The 20,220-nt window shown below is 46.4% G+C and overlaps 1 long non-coding RNA gene across 1 annotated transcript; it reads right to left on the reverse strand.

Annotated features, from left to right (window-relative positions):
- Window positions 1-485: 485 nt before the first annotated feature.
- Window positions 486-3,128, reverse strand: LOC142069976 (uncharacterized). Its single transcript, XR_012665935.1, has 2 exons — window positions 2,618-3,128; window positions 486-1,420 (listed from the first exon to the last, which is right to left on the reverse strand). It is a non-coding gene; the product is annotated as an uncharacterized LOC142069976 (long non-coding RNA).
- Between the last annotated feature and the right edge of the window lie 17,092 nt (window positions 3,129-20,220).

Raw genomic sequence — 20,220 nt, forward strand, 5'->3', positions numbered from 1 at the left:
CTTTTTAGAACTAATTTTTACAAAACCTGTAGTTCATAGTGACCCCTACTGGGTCATCACTTCTCCTAACTTCAATCAATTGCCTATCAACAAAACTTTCCTAACAACCTTAGCCATAATAAGCTTCTATCTCAGTCACCCAAACTCAAGGTCTCCATTCACTTATTTTCTTTCAGTCTCAATTTGTTGATTCTTTTCTCCCCACTTCCCATTCTGGTTAGCAGAAACTACAAACGTGCAGCCAGTATTCAACGTCGCCTCCAAAAGCCCTTGTCCAAACTAACCCTAAACTACATGATGTTCTATTTGAGCAAGTCATGGTGGCGGAATGCATACAATAGGACCACAATTAGCTTGATGAAATTCTGGGGTAACACACCCCTCAATTCCAGAGTAACCTTAGGCACCAAATTACCTGTGTGAATCTGGGCCAGACTGGCTGGTCAATAAGGAAGGGAGCAGAAAGGAAACTCAGAAGGATGATATTATGATTCAGAAGCATTTTAATGTGAATCGGAATACAAGTACACAGAAAGCGACACAAAGAATTCAGTATTAAAATAATATCTCCAAGGTATCAAGAAGGGCTACAATGAGTCACTGGCTCCAAGGTGATGCATTTCAAACCAGATGTTCTTCATTCTTCATCACAGCTGTAGATTTTACAGTCAAGTTCTCTTTGCAACCATTTTAAGGTATTAGTTTCATCACAGTCAGAATCAAATGAGACAAAGCACAACTAAAACCAAGGACGAAACTACTTCTCCAGTAAACAACATATAAAGCAAAGTTGAAAGCAGAAACAAATGGCACAAATGCATAAAAGGACTAGAACACGTAGGGCTTGATTCTCATTGACACTAAAACCCCTTTGCAGGACTTTGTAAGGAGCCTGCTTCATTTACTGTGTCAGCGTGACCTAAAGGGGCCTTCATGGAATTAAGATTCACACCCAAACACGTTTTTCTAGAAGAAGCAGAGAGTCTGGAAGGCAGTAGAGGAAACAGTCAACCAGTGTAACCGAGGAAATAGAGATATGGGGCAGATTTACTGAGATGCTGAGCACTCACAGCACCCATGGGAGTTGAGGGCACTCTGCATTTCTCAAACCTATTGCCCACAAACTCATCTGTGAATCTTGCTTAATGTTTCCAGGTCTTTCCACATTCCGGGTCTATTCCTCCTCGGCGAAACATGGCCAACCCTTTCCATAGCCGTGCCCCCAGCCCCAATGGCAAGGGTAAGGGTACCAACAGCCTTTGGGATAGCCCCAACAACACTTGTACGGCCTTCGGTAATACCATGGCCTACAGTAGCCGTAACCTCTGGAACCACCCCAGCCCCCATAGTGGTAGGGCTTGTAATACAATTCATCACTAAAGTTTTCGTCAAAAGTCATCTTTCTGTGTCGGAGGTAAACCTGAAACACACAACAGGGAAAAGAGTCAACATAATGCACTAGGGTCATAGAGTAAAAGGTTCAATGCTCAGGGAAATGATGACCCAGACCCTCATGTTGCCTCTTAGTTCCTCCTCCTAGCCGCCTTCTTCCACTCACTCCTACCCTCCCTCTTAACCAGCCCTTTTGAGTCCCTCTCAATCCTTCCTCTGACAGCAAAATAAATATCTGCTATAGACTATTTCTATCATGTACACTTGGGATTTTTACTCTCTTTTACAAATGGTTTAAACAAAGGATGGCAGGGACTAGTTTGCTAATCTTAATTTCCTTGAGAGGATTTAACCTCAGCATGAAAACCCCTTTCTTCTGAATAACAGACTGGCAGTTTGGCTTCTAAACTTTCTGAGCCAACAATACTTGCTAATAAAGGAAGGGAAAACCGTGCTCTGAAATGTCCCTAGTCTCTGTTTGCCATATGCTGGAAAGGGGTGACGGGATGGATCACTTCAGGATTACATGTTCTGTTCATTCCCTCTCAAGCACCTGGCATTGGATACTGTTGGAAGACAGGATACTGGGCTAGTTGGATCATTGATCTCACCCAGTATGGCCGTTCTTATGTTCTAAAATACTTTTTTCAAAACAAAACATTAAGAGCCAAGTCCTGAGCGGGTAGATAAGGGCACTGTTCAGCTGAGTTCAAGGGTCTAGGCTAATTTACCTAGCTTTGGATCTGCATCTAACATTGCTACTAGAGCAGGTAGGAACATAGAAATTTCCATGCTGGATCAGACCACAGCTCCTTCTCATTGATTATTCTGTCTGAAATCTGGCCGAGTACCTTCTGCTACAGAATAAGGAACAACACAGTGACCTATTCTGAAAAAAACTTGGGAAGTTTCATCCTAACTCCCCTAACTTTAAAGCTGAATATGGAATTATTGAAAGCTACTGATGGGATTCCAACACCTAATTCCTAGTGATAGTAAACATGAACTCCTCTCCCAAATGCCTAGGCACCTCTGAAAATTGAAGCATTTACTTCTAAACCATGAACGCATCAGAGCCTGCAACTTAACAACTACTGTGTTATTGGCAAACCCCCTTTACTGTGCCAATAATCACAAAGTCATGCACAAGATTGAGTCCTAAATTAAACCGTGACTAACGGGACATCGCAATAGCTCTCGAGAGAATGAAACAAATGGGACTTACCCCGGTCGCTGAAGAGGATAAGTCAAGAGAAGTTGTTAAGGAGCCTAGAGTTGCGAGCGCTTTTATACAATTTCTTAGACTGCCTGGAGAATACGAGACACCCTTTTGCTCAAGGTCTTAATTAGTTAGAAAACATATTATGCTGTGCGAGTCACTCCTTCAATTGATATAATTTGTTTTCAGGATTATTACCATGTGTTTTCAACCTCACATGGTCTGACATGCACCAGACAGCCTATAGGTTTCTTTCATCTGAAAAGTTTTATGGGACACATTCATTCCTCCGCAGGAGTTACAATGGGAATGATGTAAAAGATTGTCAGAGCTGTAACAGGTGCAAAGTCTGCCATTAGATGGAGGTCTCCACTTTGGTCCTGGTAAGCCATGTGGGCAGGTGTTGGTGGCATTGCACAGTTCTCCCTGCAATTCGTAGGAGGGAGAGAGCATTTTTCAGGGACCCCTCCCCATTTACATTAATTCTTATGGGGAAATTGGATTCGCTTAACATCGTTTCACTTAAAGTCGCATTTTTCAGGAACATAACTACAACGTTAAGTGAGGAGTTACTGTAGTCCAAATAAGTGCCTCTCCTAGTGGTGCAAGTACGGCGGTAAGTCCGGTATTCCGTACCAGTCAGATATTTATTCTAGCCAGTACGCTGTACTGCAAAGACACAGAACAGCCCCACGTCGGCAGCTTCTCCAGCGTGGCTGTACCGCTCCAAGCCCTTCCACACACCTGAGTCTCCTGTCTGGGGTCTGTACAGCAGCCCGGCCAGAGGACAGGGCTGGGGGTGGGGCTGGGGTCGGTAAAGCCACTCCAGAACGGCTGGCATGGGGCCACCAAGCGGCCCCACATTCTGCTCCTTCCGCCACTGCGGTTCTGGAGAGCCCTGCTCTTCAGAAGTCTCCAGCACAGTGGGAGTAGGACAGAGGTCCCCCCCTCAGGTAACGTCTCCCATGCCCAGTGCTGCACCCCTGCACCCAGCCCAGGGCCACTGCACTCTCCCCACCCCAGGATACCTATGGAATGGGTAAAGGGGGGTTCTCTCCTTCTCTCCATATGTGTCTCCCCCCACACCCAGCACATTGCACCGCTCTCCCTGGCAGCTGCAAGGGGAGAGGGACACAGCTGCTTCTGCCTGAGAGAGCCTGGCTGGGAAGCAGCTGCAGTCCACACCCTGCCTGGACACAGGTGCAGGAAGGGGAGGGGAGCTCCTCCTCCCTCGGCCCTTTTCCCAGGGCCCAGGCATGGAGAGGACCACTGCTGTCCCAACTGCCAGAGACAGGGGCCGAAAGAGCAGGAGCCCCCTCTCCCCTCCGGCATGTTTCTCGCTCACTCATCCCCTATGCCCTGCAGCTGGGACGGCAGCAGGTAGCCCCTGCCCGCGCTCTGCTGTGGGGACAGGGGCCAAGAGCCTCCCTCCTGCCCAGGGAGGGAACCGGCCACCACTGCCTCCCAGCCAGGCTCTCACAGGCTACAGCAGCTCCATCGCTCTTCCCACCTGGCTGCCAGGGAGAGCGGCTGAATGTGCCGAGTGGGGGAAGCGCAGGGAGAGAAGGGCAGAGCCCCTCTCCCTCCCTGCCCCGCCAGGCCAATCTGGGGGGCACTTGGCCCCCTCCTCCCTCCTCCCACACATCGTCTCTGGTCATAGTTTCGCCCCACTGATTCCATCTTACCTTCCAATACACAGTTCCTGGAGAAGGAGACATAATTCATGGCCCTCAAAAAAGAATCTTTGCCCAGACACTGGCAAGTGATGGACTCCCTGTTTGCAACACCATTTGTCCTGCTCACCGATAATGCAGCTCTGCGCTGGCTCCAGACAAGGCAGGACTGAAATGCCTGCCTCACCCAATGGTACTTAGCATTACAGCCGGTCTGCTTCCCTGGAGAACAGATGAAGTTGTGAACATTCAATGAGTGCACTGATAGGGCCACTCAAAGTTGGAGGTATGAGAAGGAGTGTACGACCCCTCTAAGGGGTCAGCCTGGAGATCCCAAATAGAACAGCCTGGGTGCAATGAAGAGGACTCCCTGCTCCAGCCTAGTGACCATTCAAACAACAAGAGGAAACTGAGGAGGGGGAGGCGACTACAAGCGGAACAGCCTGTACTAGGGGGTGATCTCCCTCCAGCTCTGGAAGGTTGGCATGGGCAGGCACAGGAACTTTGCACTTTATTTTGCAGGAGCCAAAGTTGGATCTGGAGTTAATGACCTTAGGTTTCTTGTTACATGTGCTCCTGCCCTGGGGCTTCATTAAGAGAAACACACTTCTTTGAAACAACGAGGAGTCCTTGTGGCACCTTTGAGACGAACAAATTTATTTGGGCATAAGCTGTCGTGGGCTAAAACCCACTTCATCAGATGCATGGAGTGAAAAACACAGTAAGCAGTATATATTTGAAAAAATGGGAGTTGCCTTACCAAGTGGGGGGTCAGTGCTAACGAGGCCAATTCAATTAAGGTGGAAGTGGCCTATTCTCAACAGTTGATTACTTTTGTAGTGCTAACGAGGCCAATGCAATGAAGGTGGACGTCGTCCATTTCCAACCATTGACAAGAAGGTGTGAGTATCAGCAGAGGGAAAATTACTTTTTCTAGTGACCCATCCACTTCCAGTCTTTATTCAGGCCTAATTTGATGGTGTCCAGTTTGCAAATTAATTCCAGTTCTGCAGTTTCTTCTTGAAGTCTGTTTCTGAAGTTTTTTTGTTGAAGAATTGCCACGTTTAAGTCTGTTACTGAGTGTCCAGAGAGACTGATGTGCTCTCCTACCAGTTTTTGAATATTACAATTCATGATGTCTGATTTGTGTCCATTTATTCTTTTGCATAGAGACTGTCCGGTTTCATCAATGTACATGGAAGAGGGGCATTGCTGATGGCATGATGGCATATGTGACATTGGTATATATATCACAGTGGAATAGGCCACTTCCATCTTTATTGAAGTAAAGGAGTTTTCATGGAATTTAGATTCATGCCCTAACAAGTTATTCTAGACGAAGCAGAGAGTACGGAAGAGAGGGAGGAAACAGTCAGCAAGTGTAAGTTGGGAAATAGAGATATGGGGCAGATTTACTGAGGTGCTGAGCACTCACAGCTCCCATGGGAGCTGAGGTCGCTCTGCATTTCTGAAAGCCATTGCCCATCAGATCAACCGTGAATCTGTATCTTGTTTTCCATTTCCTGGTCTTTCCATGTTCCGGGTCTATTCCTCATGGGCGAAACATGGCCAACCCTTTCCGTAGCCGTATCCCCACCCCCATGGCAAGGGGAAGGGTAGCAACAAACTTTGGGATCGTGAAGGACATAAATCCACACGTGTAGAGGAGTTTATTACGTACAGAGCTGACGGAGTGTCACCTCGCTTGTTAGGCTCAGAGACACTGTCAATCAATTGATTACAATGGAATATATGGATTTTCCATGGGTGGGGAAAATGACAGGGTAGGCAGTCCCACAGGGGTCAAATGGATTTTTATGGATTTTATGGAGGGTAAAATGGATTTATTTGGGGTTGGACCCCTGGGGAGCTGCGCATCTGAGTGTTAGAAACAGGAACACTTCTTAGGCCGTTTTCAGTTAAGCCTGCAGTTGTTAGGGGACGTAGTTCAGACCTGGGTCCGGGTTGGCAGCAGGCTAGCGTCTCTGGCTCGAACCAGGCAGGGCGCTGAAGTCCCAAGCTGCCAGGGGTAACAGGCTCGGGGTAGTCTCAGCATATCAGTTGGCAATTCCCAAGGGGTTTGCTGTGATCCAACCCGTCTTGACTAATGTTGTCTTGTAATTCAGTCTAAGAATGTTCAACTGAGAGAGTAGCATGTGTCATGAGAAATTGGACTATGTGGTTTGAGCTCTATCTCTGCCCTTGACTCCTTGTGTAACCTTCAGCACAATGGACCTCTGTTTATTTGCATAGAAAATAAAGAGACTAACACTCTTGTCTGATGTTAAGTGGTATCCTTAGAACTCAGGATACCAAAGCACTTCACAAACAGCCATTAAAGTTCTATATATGCAAATGTCATATGATTACAATAGTAACAGCTTGTTCACAGAAGATGTCTATGTTTTAAGTAATAGGGTCACTTTAAATATGTATTTCAATTTCTCTGATTTGTAGGTCATAATCAGGTCCTGATATCTAGCCTCAGAATTTGTCGTTTTTTGATTTTTATTAAATAGCTGGTCCGTGGTTCGCTTGTGTATAAAATTCCATTTTATAGATTATGGGCCAGATCCTGAGCTGCTGTAAATTGCTACTGCACTGTTGACTACAAGGACATCTGAAAATCGAAGAAATGCTCTTTCCTTTCCATGGTTAGAGGAAGCTCTGTTTGGAGTGGATGGAACAATTTTAGTCTTGTAGCTAGAACACTTAATTAAGGGTGCAATTTACAGAGCAACATATGTGTTTCCAACACTGAGATCCTTTGATTTCTAACTGAAGACAGGAAATTTAATCCTTTGAAAGATGTGAATAATCTCATAGCGCCACTTTCATTGAGGCATTTTGGGAAGAAACTCCTCCACTTTCTTCTGTAAAGGGCCGTTTCAGTGCTCTACTTCATTCGGAAGTGGCTGGTACTCGTTACTGTGTGAAACACAATAATGGATTCAATAGACCTAGTCTGACCTAGTCTGAGAGTTCCTATGTTCTTATTCTGGAAGTAGCAATTTTAGAAGCAGATCTGAAATTGGGGTAAGTTATCATCGCTCCACGGAAGTCAGTATAACTGAGCCAATTTAACCCAGCTCACAACTGGTCCTTAGTATTTTGTCCTGAAAAAAATAATATTTATTTGCCATTCATTCATTAGCAAGTATTGCTGCCTCACACGTTTGACAAACAAAAATTCCATGAAGGCCCCTTTAGGTCCCTCTGACACAGTAAATAAAACAGAGCCCTTAAATGAGGGTGAATAAAACATTGACACTGACTTGAAGTCTTCTTACAAAGCAGTTTGAAAGGGTCGTAGTGACAATGAGAATGAAGCCCTCTGTGTTCTAGACCTTTCATGCATAGATACCATTCTTTTGTTTTCAACTTTGCTATATCAGTTGTATAGTGGAGAAGTAGTTTCATCTGTGGCATAAGTTGAACTTTGCCTCATTTGATTCTGACTGGGATGAACCTAGCACCTTAAAATGGTTGCAAATAGGACTTGATGGTCAAACTTTACAGCTGTAATGAAGAACCAAAAACATCTGGTGTGAAATGCATCACCTTGGAGCCCGTGATGGATTGCAGACCTTCTTGAAACTCTTGAAATATATCCTCTCTACTTTGCATTCTTTTTGTCTCATGCTGTGTACTCCTCTTCTTAATCACATTTAAGTCATTCTGAATCATAATACCAGCCTTCTGCTTTTCCTTTCTGCTCCGTGCCTTATTTACCAAGCACTGTGGCCCAACTTCACAGAGCTCCTTAGATGCCTAACTCCTCCTGAAATCACTGGGAGAGTGGCACCTAAGGCCATGTCTGCACTACAAAGTTAAGTCGACACACGACCACCGCTATGAATATACTGCTGTTGCATTTCCACACTCTGCTCCTTGTGTCAGCAGAGCATAGATACAGTAGCAGATCTTGCATTGGCACAGACAACAGCGCACAGTGGGTGGCTATCCCACAGTGCAACCGGCCCCAGGGTGTTTCTGGAAGGGCTTGCAATGCCTCATTAAGGTCAGCTCAGTGTCACATGATGCAGGTTTCTCAATCGCATCATTCCATAGGCATCCTACTGGTTTCCAGCTGCTTTTCAACTGCCCTGGTAACCTTCGAGCCATCCATCCATGTCAGAAAGCATGGGTCCTGCACGGCTCTGCAATATCGTCCTGTGGGTAATGAACACAATGGTATGAGAGGAGCACAATGCAGGGGGGTGGGGGGCTAGACACCACTTCCCTGAACTCATCTCCCACCTCATAGAAGCGGCATGTCTGTGGAGCTGCATCAAACCAGCTCTTAGCCTCCTGCTCTGCCTGCTGTGCCTGCGACAGCTGTTTTATTTTTACTCTGCTCTGCTGTGCTTTGCCGTCATGGCCCTTCTCCTCCACGCCCGGAGTAACTTTCTGTGGCTGGAGCGGACCTGTGCCTGCTCCGCCTCCTTTTCCCACACACCCAGGAGACCCACCATCTTCCGTGTAAGCCAGGCGGGAACGTGTTTGCTGCGTGGAGCCCCCATGCTCAGCTGGGCAGTAGCTATGTCAGCTCTCCACACCGAGCAAACGGGAAGAGCAAGTTCAAAATTTCCCAGGACTTTAACAGGGGAGGGACACAGCCCTGTGAACCTGGCTGCAGGAGAGCAGAGTTCAAAATGGTGTCCAAAGTGGTCATGGTGGGCATTGTGGGATACCTCCTGGAGGTATCTAATAGTAATTAGCAGCAGGTGAGCAATAGCTGGACACTTCCCCAGCGGGGAGTATGCTCTCAGGAAAAAGTTTCATCATAGAATCATAGAATCATAGAATATAAGGGTTGGAAGGGACCCCAGAAGGTCATCTAGTCCAACCCTCTGCTCGAAGCAGGACCAATTCCCAGTTAAATCATTCCAGCCAGGGCTTTGTCAAGCCTGACCTTAAAAACCTCTAAGGAAGGAGATTCTACCACCTCCCTAGGTAACGCATTCCAGTGTTTCACCACCCTCTTAGTGAAAAAGTTTTTCCTAATATCCAATCTAAACCTCCCCCACTGCAGCTTGAGACCATTACTCCTCGTTCTGTCATCTGCTACCATTGAGAACAGTCTAGAGCCATCCTCTTTGGAATCCCCTTTCAGGTAGTTGAAAGCAGCTATCAAATCCCCCCTCATTCTTCTCTTCTGCAGGCTAAACAATCCCAGCTCCCTCAGCCTCTCCTCATAACTCATGTGTTCCAGACCCCTAATCATTTTTGTTGCTCTTCGCTGGACTCTCTCCAATTTATCCACATCCTTCTTGAAGTGTTTCTTGAAGTGTGGGGCCCAAAACTGGACACAGTACTCCAGATGAGGCCTCACCAATGTCGAATAGAGGGGAACGATCACGTCCCTCGATCTGCTCGCTATGCCCCTACTTATACATCCCAAAATGCCATTGGCCTTCTTGGCAACAAGGGCACACTGCTGACTCATATCCAGCTTCTTGTCCACTGTCACCCCTAGGTCCTTTTCCGCAGAACTGCTGCCTAGCCATTCGGTCCCTAATCTGTAGCGGTGCATTGGGTTCTTCCGTCCTAAGTGCAGGACCCTGCACTTATCCTTATTGAACCTCATCAGATTTCTTTTGGCCCAATCCTCCAATTTGTTTAGGTCCTTCTGTATCCTATCCCTCCCCTCCAGTGTATCTACCACTCCTCCCAGTTTAGTATCATCCGCAAATTTGCTGAGAGTGCAATCCACACCATCCTCCATTTATGAAGATATTGAACAAAACCGGCCCCAGGACCGACCTTGGGGCACTCCACTTGATACCGGCTGCCAACTAGACATGGAGCCATTGATAACTACCCGTTGAGCCCGACAATCTAGCCAGCTTTCTACCAACCTTATAGTGCATTCTTCCAGCCCATACTTCCTTAACTTGCTGACAAGAATACTGTGGGAGACCGTGTCAAAAGCTTTGCTAAAGTCAAGAAACAATACATCCACTGCTTTCCCTTCATCCACAGAACCAGTAATCTCATCATAAAAGGTGATTAGATTAGTCAGGCATGACCTTCCCTTGGTGAATCCATGCTGGCTGTTCCTGATCACTTTCCTCTCATGCAAGTGCTTCAGGATTGATTCTTTGAGGACCTGCTCCATGATTTTTCCAGGGACTGAGGTGAGGCTGACTGGCCTGTAGTTCCCAGGATCCTCCTTCTTCCCTTTTTTAAAGATTGGCACTACATTAGCCTTTTTCCAGTCATCCGGGACTTCCCCCGTTCGCCACGAGTTTTCAAAGATAATGGCCAATGGCTCTGCAATCACAGCCGCCAATTCCTTCAGCACTCTCGGATGCAACTCGTCCGGCCCCATGGACTTGTGCACGTCCAGCTTTTCTAAATAGTCCCTAACCACCTCTATCTCCACAGGGGGCTGGCCATCTCTTCCCCATTTTGCGATGCCCAGCGCAGCAGTCTGGGAGCTGACCTTGTTAGTGAAAACAGAGGCAAAAAAAGCATTGAGTACATTAGCTTTTTCCACATCCTCTGTCACTAGGTTGCCTCCCTCATTCAGTAAGGGGCCCACACTTTCCTTGGCTTTCTTCTTGTTGCCAACATACCTGAAGAAACCCTTCTTGTTACTCTTGACATCTCTGGCTAGCTGCAGCTCTAGGTGCGATTTGGCCCTCCTGATATCATTCCTACATGCCCGAGCAATATTTTTATACTCTTCCCTGGTCATATGTCCAACCTTCCACTTCTTGTAAGCCTCTTTTTTATGTTTAAGATCCGCTAGGATTTCACCATTAAGCCAAGCTGGTCGCCTGCCATATTTACTATTCTTTCGACTCATCGGGATGGTTTGTCCCTGTAACCTCAACAGGGATTCCTTGAAATACAGCCAGCTCTCCTGGACTCCTTTCCCCTTCAAGTTAGTCCCCCAGGGGATCCTGGCCATCCATTCCCTGAGGGAGTCGAAGTCTGCTTTCCTGAAGTCCAGGGTTCGTATCCTGCTGCTTACCTTTCTTCCCTGCGTCAGGATCCTGAACTCAACCAACTCATGGTCACTGCCTCCCAGATTCCCATCCACTTTTGCTTCCCCCACTAATTCTACCCAGTTTGTGAGCAGCAGGTCAAGAAAAGCGCCCCCCCTAGTTGGCTCCTCTAGCACTTGCGCCAGGAAATTGTCCCCTACGCTTTCCAAAAACTGTCACGGGATAGCTTCAGGGAACTGCTCCAAAGTACACTCTACGATCCATGGTGACAGGGTACAGCAGGGCAGCCGTTTTAGTCTGTATCAGAAAAAAAAAAGAGGAGTTCTTGTGGTACGTTAGAGACTATCAAATGTATCTGGGTATAAGCTTTCATGGGCTAAAACCCACTTCATCAGATCCATGCAATGGGAAATACAGTAGGAAGTTATATATATGCAGAGAACATAAAGAAGGGGGGTTGTCCTACCAACTCTAATGAGACTAATCAATTAAGGTGGGCTATTATCAGCAGGAGAAAAAAAACTTTTGTAATGATAATCAGGATGGCGCATTTCAAACAGTTGACAAGAAGGTGTGAGTAACAGTCGGGGAAAAATTAGCATGGGGAAATAGTTTTTACTTTGTGTCATGACACATCCACTCCCAGTCTTTCTTCAAGCCCAATTGAATGGTGTCCAGTTTGCAAATTCATTCCAGTTCTGCAGTTTCTCATTGCAGTCTCTTTTTGAAGGTTTTTCGTTGAAGAATTGTGACTTTTAGGTCCGTAAGTGAGTGTCCAGGGAGGTTGAAGTGTTCTCCGACTGGTTTTTGAATGTTATAATTCTTGACGTCTGATTTGTGTCCATTTCTTCTTTTGTGTAGAGACTGTTCGGTTTGGCCAATGTACATGGCAAAGGTGCATTGCTGGCACATGATGGCATATATCACATTGGTAGATGTGCAGGTGAACGAGCCTCTGATAGTGTGGCTGATGTGATTAGGTCCTATGATGGTGTCCCCTGAATAGATATGTGGGCACAGTTGGCAACGGGCTTTGTTGCAAGGATAGGTTCTTGGGTTAGTGTTTTTGTGTGTGGCTGCGCAGACATTTTCATGGGTAGACTACATTCCTGGTATCATTCTCGTGACTTCCTTGGAGTTACAGTGGGAATGTATCTGAAGCAAATTCAGAGCTGGAACTTGTGGCACCTTAGAGACTAACCAATTTATTTGAGCATCAGCTTTCGTGAGCTACAGCTCACTTCATCGGATGCTGTAGCTCACGAAAGCTGATGCTCAAATAAATTGGTTAGTCTCTAAGGTGCCACAAGTACTCCTTTTCTTTTTGCGAATACAGACTAACACGGCTGTTACTCTGAGAGCTGGAACTGAGCATCATTAGCATGTACAAGAATCCAGTCTGGTCTTTCAAAGCCATGCTGGTCTTTGTTTGGGATATTCTGGCATTAACCACTGCAATGTCAGGGAGCCTGTGCTCTGCATGCTCTGCACATCTACCATAAAGCATCTGATTCAATTCACACTGTAATGAATGGTATTTCTCCATTGACTTCAGTGAGTTGTTCTTGAGGCCCTATGATTTGGCATTCACTCTGGTGGAGGGCACTACAAGGCCTATAAACCTCTGAAGACCCTGCGGGGAAGTTCATTTGAATATATAGAACTTTAATGACTGTTTGTGAAGTACTTTGGTATCCTGAGTTCTAAGGACACCACTTAACATCTGTTACAAGTTTTTGTTTCCTTATTTTCTATGCAAATAAAAAGAGGCACATTATGCAGAAGGTCACAGAAGGAGTCAGTTGCAGAGACAGAAATAAAACCATGTGGTCAGATTTATCATGCCACATGCTACTTGCTGGGTTGAACATTATTAGACTGCATTAAAAGACAACATTAGTTAAGTGTCTTGTGAGTTTTTTTAGCTTCTTTATACACAACTTATATGCAGGGTGCAATTTGTAATGAAAGAGGTGCCATACCTGACCTGTCAGGCCGACAGGTGGGCTTTGAATGATTCCTTAAAATGGATGTTAATTATTTATGGTAAACAATCTGTTCCACCTTCTATTTAGCTGTGACATTTGAATACATTTCTCAGACTTGAAGAAGAGCTCTCTGTAAGCTGAAAACCTTGTCTCTCTCCCCATCAGAAGCTGGTCCCATCAACAATATATTGCCTCACCCATCTTTTCTCTCTAAAATCCTGGGACCAATAGGGTTACAATAACATCTTTTCCTAGTGAGCTGTTTGGAAGCCAAGAATGTGAAGGGTCCAAGAGGGTTCAGGATCAATGGTAAATAGTCTCTAAGGTGCCACAAGGACTCCTCTTTTTTTTTTTCTGATACAGACTAAAACGGCTCCCCTGCTGAACCTGGTCACCATGGATTGTAGAGTGTACTTTGGAGCAGTTCTCTGAAGCTATCCCGTGACACTTTTTCCTGAGAGCATTCTCCCCACTGGGGAAGTGTCCAGCTATTGCTCAACTGCTGCTAATTACTATTAGATACCTCCAGGAGGTATCCCACAATGCCCACCATGACCACTTTGGACACCATTTTGAACTCTGCTCTCCTACAGCCAGGTTCACAGGCGTGTGCCCCTCCCCTGTTAAAGTCCCGGGAAATTTTGAACTTGCTCTTCCCGTTTGCTCGGTGTGGAGAGCTGACATAGCTACTGCCCAGCTGAGCATGGGGGCTCCACGCAGCAAACACGTTCCCGCCTGGCGTACAGGGAAGATGGTGGGTCTCCTGGGTGTGTGGGGAGAGGAGGCGGAGTAGGCACAGGTCCGCTCCAGCCACAGAAAGTTACTCCGGGCGTGGAGGAGAAGGGCCATGACGGCAAAACGCAGCAGAGCAGAGTAAAAATAAAACAGCTGCGGCAGGCACAGCAGGCAGAGCAGGAGGCTAAGAGTTGGGTTTGATGCAGCTCCACAGACATGCCGCTTCTATCAGGTGGGAGATGAGTTCAGGGAAGTGGTGTCTAGCCCCCCACCCCCCTGCATTGTGCTCCTCTCATACCATTGTGTTCATTACCCACAGGACGATATTGCAGAGCCGTGCAGGACCCATGCTTTCTGACATGGATGGATGGCTCGAAGGTTACCAGGGCAGTTGCAAAGCAGCTGGAAACGAGTAGGATGCCTATGGAATGATGCGATTGAGAAACCTGCATCATGTGACACTGAGCCGACCTTAATGAGGCATTGCAAGCCCTTCCCGAAACACCCTGGGGCCGGTTGCACTGTGGGATAGCCACCCACTGTGCGCTGTTGTCTGTGCCAATGCAAGATCTGCTACTGTATCTATGCTCTGCTGACACAAGGAGCAGAGTGTGGAAATGCAACAGCAGTATATTCTTAGCGGTGGTCGTGTGTCGACTTAACTTTGTAACTTTTTAGTGCAGACATGGCCTTAGGTGCCACGCTCCCAGTGATTTCAGGAGGAGTTAGGCATCTAAGGAGCTCTGTGAAGTTGGGCCACAGTGCTTGGTAAATAAGGCACAGAGCAGAAAGGAAAAGCAGAAGGCTGGTATTATGATTCAGAATGACTTTAATATGAGTAAGAAGAGGAGTACACAGCATGAGACAAAAAGAATGCAAAGTAGAGAGGATATATTTCAAGAGTTTCAAGAAGGTCTGCAATCCATCACGGGCTCCAAGGTGATGCATTTCACACCAGATGTTTTTGGTTCTTCATTACAGCTGTAAAGTTTGACCATCAAGTCCTATTTGCAACCATTTTAAGGTGCTAGGTTCATCCCAGTCAGAATCAAATGAGGCAAAGTACAACTTATGCCACAGATGAAACTACTTCTCCACTATACAACTGATATAGCAAAGTTGAAAACAAAAGAATGGTATCTATGCATGAAAGGTCTAGAACACAGAGGGCTTCATTCTCATTGTCACTACGACCCTTTCAAACTGCTTTGTAAGAAGACTTCAAGTGAGTGTCAATGTAGGGTGAGAAAACCTGGATTTGTGCTGGAAATGGCCCACCTGATGATCACTTTAGATAAGCTATTACCAGCAGGACAGTGGGGTGGGAGGAGGTATTGTTTCATGGTCTCTGTGTATATATAAAGTCTGCTGCAGTTTCCACGGTATGCATCTGATGAAGTGACCTGTAGCTCACGAAAGCTGATGCTCAAATAAATTGGTTAGTCTCTAAGGTGCCACAAGTACTCCTTTTCTTTTTGTCAATGTTTTATTCACCCTCACTTAAGGGCTCTGTTTAATTTACTGTGTCAGAGGGACCTAAAGGGGCCTTCATGGAATTTTTGTTTGTCGAACTTGTGAGGCAGCAATACTTGCTAATGAATGAATGGCAAATAAATATTATTTTTTCAGGACAAAATACTAAGGACCAGTTGTGAGTGGGTTAAATTGGCTCAGTTATGCTGACTTCAATGGAGCTATGATAACTTACCTCAATTTCAGTGTTCTAGCTACAAGACTAAAATTGTTCCATCCACTCCAAACAGAGCTTCCTCTAACCATGGAAAGGGAAGAGCATTTCTTCGATTTTCAGATGTCCTTGTAGTCAACAGTGCAGTAACAATTTACAGCAGCTCAGGATCTGGCCCATAATCTATAAAATGGAATTTTATACACAAGCGAACCACGGACCAGCTATTTAATAAAAATCAAAAAGCGACAAATTCTGAGGCTAGATATCAGGACCTGATTATGACCTACAAATGAGAGAAATTGAAATACATATTTAAAGTGACCCTATTACTTAAAACATAGACATCTTCTGTGAACAAGCTGTTACTATTGTAATCATATGACATTTGCATATATAGAACTTTAATGACTGTTTGTGAAGTGCTTTGGTATCCTGAGTTCTAAGGATACCACTTAACATCAGACAAGAGTGTTAGTCTCTTTATTTTCTATGCAAATAAACAGAGGTCCATTGTGCTGAAGGTTACACAAGGAGTCAAGGGCAGAGATAGAGCTCAAACCACATAGTCCAATTTCTCATGACACATGCTACTCTCTCAGTTGAACATTCTTAGACTGAATTACAAGACAACATTAGTCAAGACGGGTTGGATCACAGCAAACCCCTTGGGAACTGCCAACTGATATGCTGAGACTACCCCGAGCCTGTTACCCCTGGCAGCTTGGGACTTCAGCGCCCTGCCTGGTTTGAGCCAGAGATGCTAGCCTGCTGCCAACCCGGACCCAGGTCTGAACTACGTCCCCTAACAACTGCAGGCTTAACTGAAAACGGCCTAAGAAGTATTCCCGTTTCTAACACTCAGATGCGCAGCTCCCAAGGGATCCAAACCCCAAATAAATCCATTTTACCCTGTATAAAGCTTATACAAGGTAAACTCATATATTGTTTGCCCTCTATAACATGATAGAGAGATATGCACAGCTGTTGCCCCGCACACCCCTCCCCTCTCCACCAGGTATTAATACATACTCTGGGTTAACTAATAAGTAAAAAGTGATTTTATTAAATACAAAAAGTAGGATTTAAGTGGTTCCAAGTAATAACCAACAAAACAAAGTGAATTATCAAGCAAAATAAAATAAAACACGCATGTTTAAACCTAATACAGTAAGAAAGTGATTACAGATGAAATCTCACCCTCAGAGATGTTCCAGTAAGCTTCTTTTACAGACTTGGCTCCTTCTAGTCTGGGTCCAGCAATCAGTCCTACCTCTGTGGTTATTGTCCTTTGTTGCAGTCTCTTTCAGCAAAAAGAAAAGGAGTAGTTGTGGCACCTTGGAGACTAACCAATTTATTTGAGCATAAGCTTTCGTGAGCTACAGCTTACTTTATCAGATGCATTCAGTGGAAAATACAGTGAGGAGATTTATATACACACAGAACATGAAAAAATGGGTGTTTATCATGCACACTGTAAAGAGAGTGATCACTTAAGATGAGCTTTTACCAGCAGGAGAGTGGGGGTGTGTGTGGAGAAAACCCTTTGTAGTGATAATCAAGGTGGGCTGTCATAAATATAAAGGGAAGGGTAAACCCCTTTAAAATCCCTCCTGGCCAGAGGAAAAATCCTCTCACCTATAAAGTGTTAAGAAGCTAAAGGTAACCTCGCTGGCACCTGACCAAAATGACCAATGAGGAGACAAGATACTTTCAAAAGCTGGGAGGAGGGAGAAAAACAAAGGGTCTGTGTCTGTCTGTGTGATGCTTTTGCCGGGGACAGAACAGGAATGGAGTCTTAGAATTTAGTAAGTAATCTAGCTAGGTATGTGTTAGACTATGATTTCTTTAAATGGCTGAGAACATAGCTGTGCTGAATAGAATGAATATTCCTGTCTGTGTGTCTTTTTTGTAACTTAAGGTTTTGCCTAGAGGGATTCTCTATGTTTTGAATCTAATTACCCTGTAAGGTATCTACCATCCTGATTTTACAGAGGTGATTCTTTTCTACTTCTATTAAAAGTCTTCTTGTAAGAAAACTGAATGCTTTTTCATTGTTCTAAGATCCAAGGGTTTGGGTCTGTGGTCACCTATGCAAATTGGTGAGGATTTTTACCAAACCTTCCCCAGGAAGTGGGGTGCAAGGGTTGGGAGGATATTGGGGGGAAAGACGTTTCTAAACTACGTTTTTTCAGGAACCCAGATAAAGTTTGGTGGTGGCAGTGGAAGTCCAAGGGTAAAATAGTTTGTACCTTGGGGAAGTTTTAACCTAAGCTGGTAAAAGTAAGTTTAGGAGGTTTTCATGCAGGTCCCCACATCTGTACCCTAGAGTTCAGAGTGGGGAAGGAACCTTGACAACCTTGAAGTGTCTCTGAGTCTAATAAGCGAGGTGACACTCCGTCAGCTCTGTACGTAATAAACTCCTATGCCTGAACTCTACCTGGTGTGGATTTATGTCCTTCACTTTCCCAAAGTTTGTTGCTATCCTTTCCCTTTGCCATGGGGACTGGGGATACGGCTATGGAAAGGGTTGGCCATGTTTCGCCCATGAGGAATAGACCCGGAACATGGAAAGACCAGGAAATGGAAAACAAGATACAGATTCACGGTTGATCTGATGGGCAATGGCTTTCAGAAATGCAGAGCGACCTCAGCTCCCATGGGAGCTGTGAGTGCTCAGCACCTCAGTAAATTTGCCCCATATCTCTATTTCCCAGCTTACACTTGTTGACTGTTTCCTCTGCTGCCTTGCATACTCTCTGCTTCGTCTAGAATAACCTGTTTGGGCATGAATCTAAATTCCATGAAGGCTCCTTTACGTCATAGAATCATAGAATCATAGAATATCAGGGTTGGAAGGGACCCCTGAAGGTCATCTAGTCCAACCCCCCACTCGAAGCAGGACCAATTCCCAGTTAAATCATCCCAGCCAGGGCTTTGTCAAGCCTGACCTTAAAAACCTCTAAGGAAGGAGATTCTACCACCTCCCTAGGTAACGCATTCCAGTGTTTCACCACCCTCTTAGTGAAAAAGTTTTTCCTAATATCCAATCTAAACCTCCCCCACTGCAACTTGACTCTGACACAAAAAATTAAACAGAGGCCTTAAGTTTGGGTGAAAAAACTTTTACACTCATTTGAAGGCTCCTGACAAAGCTGTGTAAAGGTGTCTTGGTGTCAAGGAGAATCAAGCTCTACGTGTTCTAGTCCTTTCCTGCATGTCTGCCATTTGCTTTTGTTTTCAAATTTGCTGTATAAATTGTTTACTGGAGAAGTAGTGTCTTCCGTGGCATAAGTTGTGCTTTGCCTCATTTGATTCTGACTGGGATCCACCTAATACCTTAAAATGGTTGCAAAGAGGACTTGATTGCAGGGCAGTGGCAGGGAGGGAATGGCACAACAGAGACGTGGGCAGGAGGGGGCTGTTGCAAGGGGCTGGCAGGCGGGGGTGGGGGGTATATGTGCCCGGGGTTGTTGCAGGGGGGTGAAGGTGGCAGGGAGGGGTTTGCACAAGGTAGGAATGGGCAGGAGGGAGATGGCAGGTGGGGGGGGGGGTCCCCAGGTTGATGCAGGGGTGAAGGTGACCGTGGCTGGCTGGGGGGGTGGGTTGCTGGATGGAGGTTGCCAGAGGCAAAAGTGGCAGGACAGGGTGGGTTGTTGGGGTGGGGGGTGCACAGGGGAGAAGGTAGCTGGTCGGTGGGTGTTGGAGGGGGTGGCACTGGCTGGGGGAGGGGTGCCCTGGTCGCTCAGCGGCAGCTGAGAGCTCCGGGGGTGGCAGGGAGCCCGGCTTGGCCCACAAAGTGGGGGAAGAAGGCGCAGCTGCTAGCACTAAACCCTCCCCTTCCCTGCTCCACCGCCAGCTGCTCCCCCAGGGGGAGGGACTGGCTGCACCGCGGGCGGCCCCTCTGGAGCCAGGAGGTGGGCAGCAGCGGCAACCTTGTGCTCCTCTGTTTAAAAAAAAATATGGGGAGCACCGCTTTTTGGTGCCCCCAACCACTAGGTGCCCTAGGCAGCCGCCTAATCAGCCTGGTGGTTGCACCGGTCCTACCCGATAGACCCCCCGGAACTCCCTCGCCTACCCAACCCCTGCCCATTCCCCGTCCCCTGACCGCCCCCCCAGAACCTCCACCCCCTCCAACTGTGCCCTGCCCCTTATCCAACCCCTCCTCCCAGCCCCGGCCCGGCCCCCTGACCGTGCTGCTCAGGGCAGCGTGTATGGATGCCGCGCGGCCTGCTGGAGCTCACAACCCCACCCCCTTACCATGCTGCTCAAAACGTCAGGAGCTGCAGAGCGGCCCAGGAGTGGTCCAGAGCACTGGCGCCGGTGGCACGGCACGCTGAGGCTCTGCGAGAGGGGGGATGGCGGGGCAGGGGCCGTATAAATTGCTGTATAAATTGTTTACTGGAGACGAAGTGTCTTCCGTGGCATAAGTTGTGCTTTGCCTCATTTGATTCTGACTGGGATCCACCTAATACCTTAAAATGGTTGCAAAGAGGACTTGATTGTCAAACTTTACAGCTGTAATGAAGAACAAAGAACATCTGGTATGAAATGCATCACCTTGGAGCCA

This window comes from Caretta caretta, chromosome 24 (assembly GCF_965140235.1).
Source record: "Caretta caretta isolate rCarCar2 chromosome 24, rCarCar1.hap1, whole genome shotgun sequence".
NCBI classification, from domain to species: domain Eukaryota; kingdom Metazoa; phylum Chordata; order Testudines; family Cheloniidae; genus Caretta; species Caretta caretta.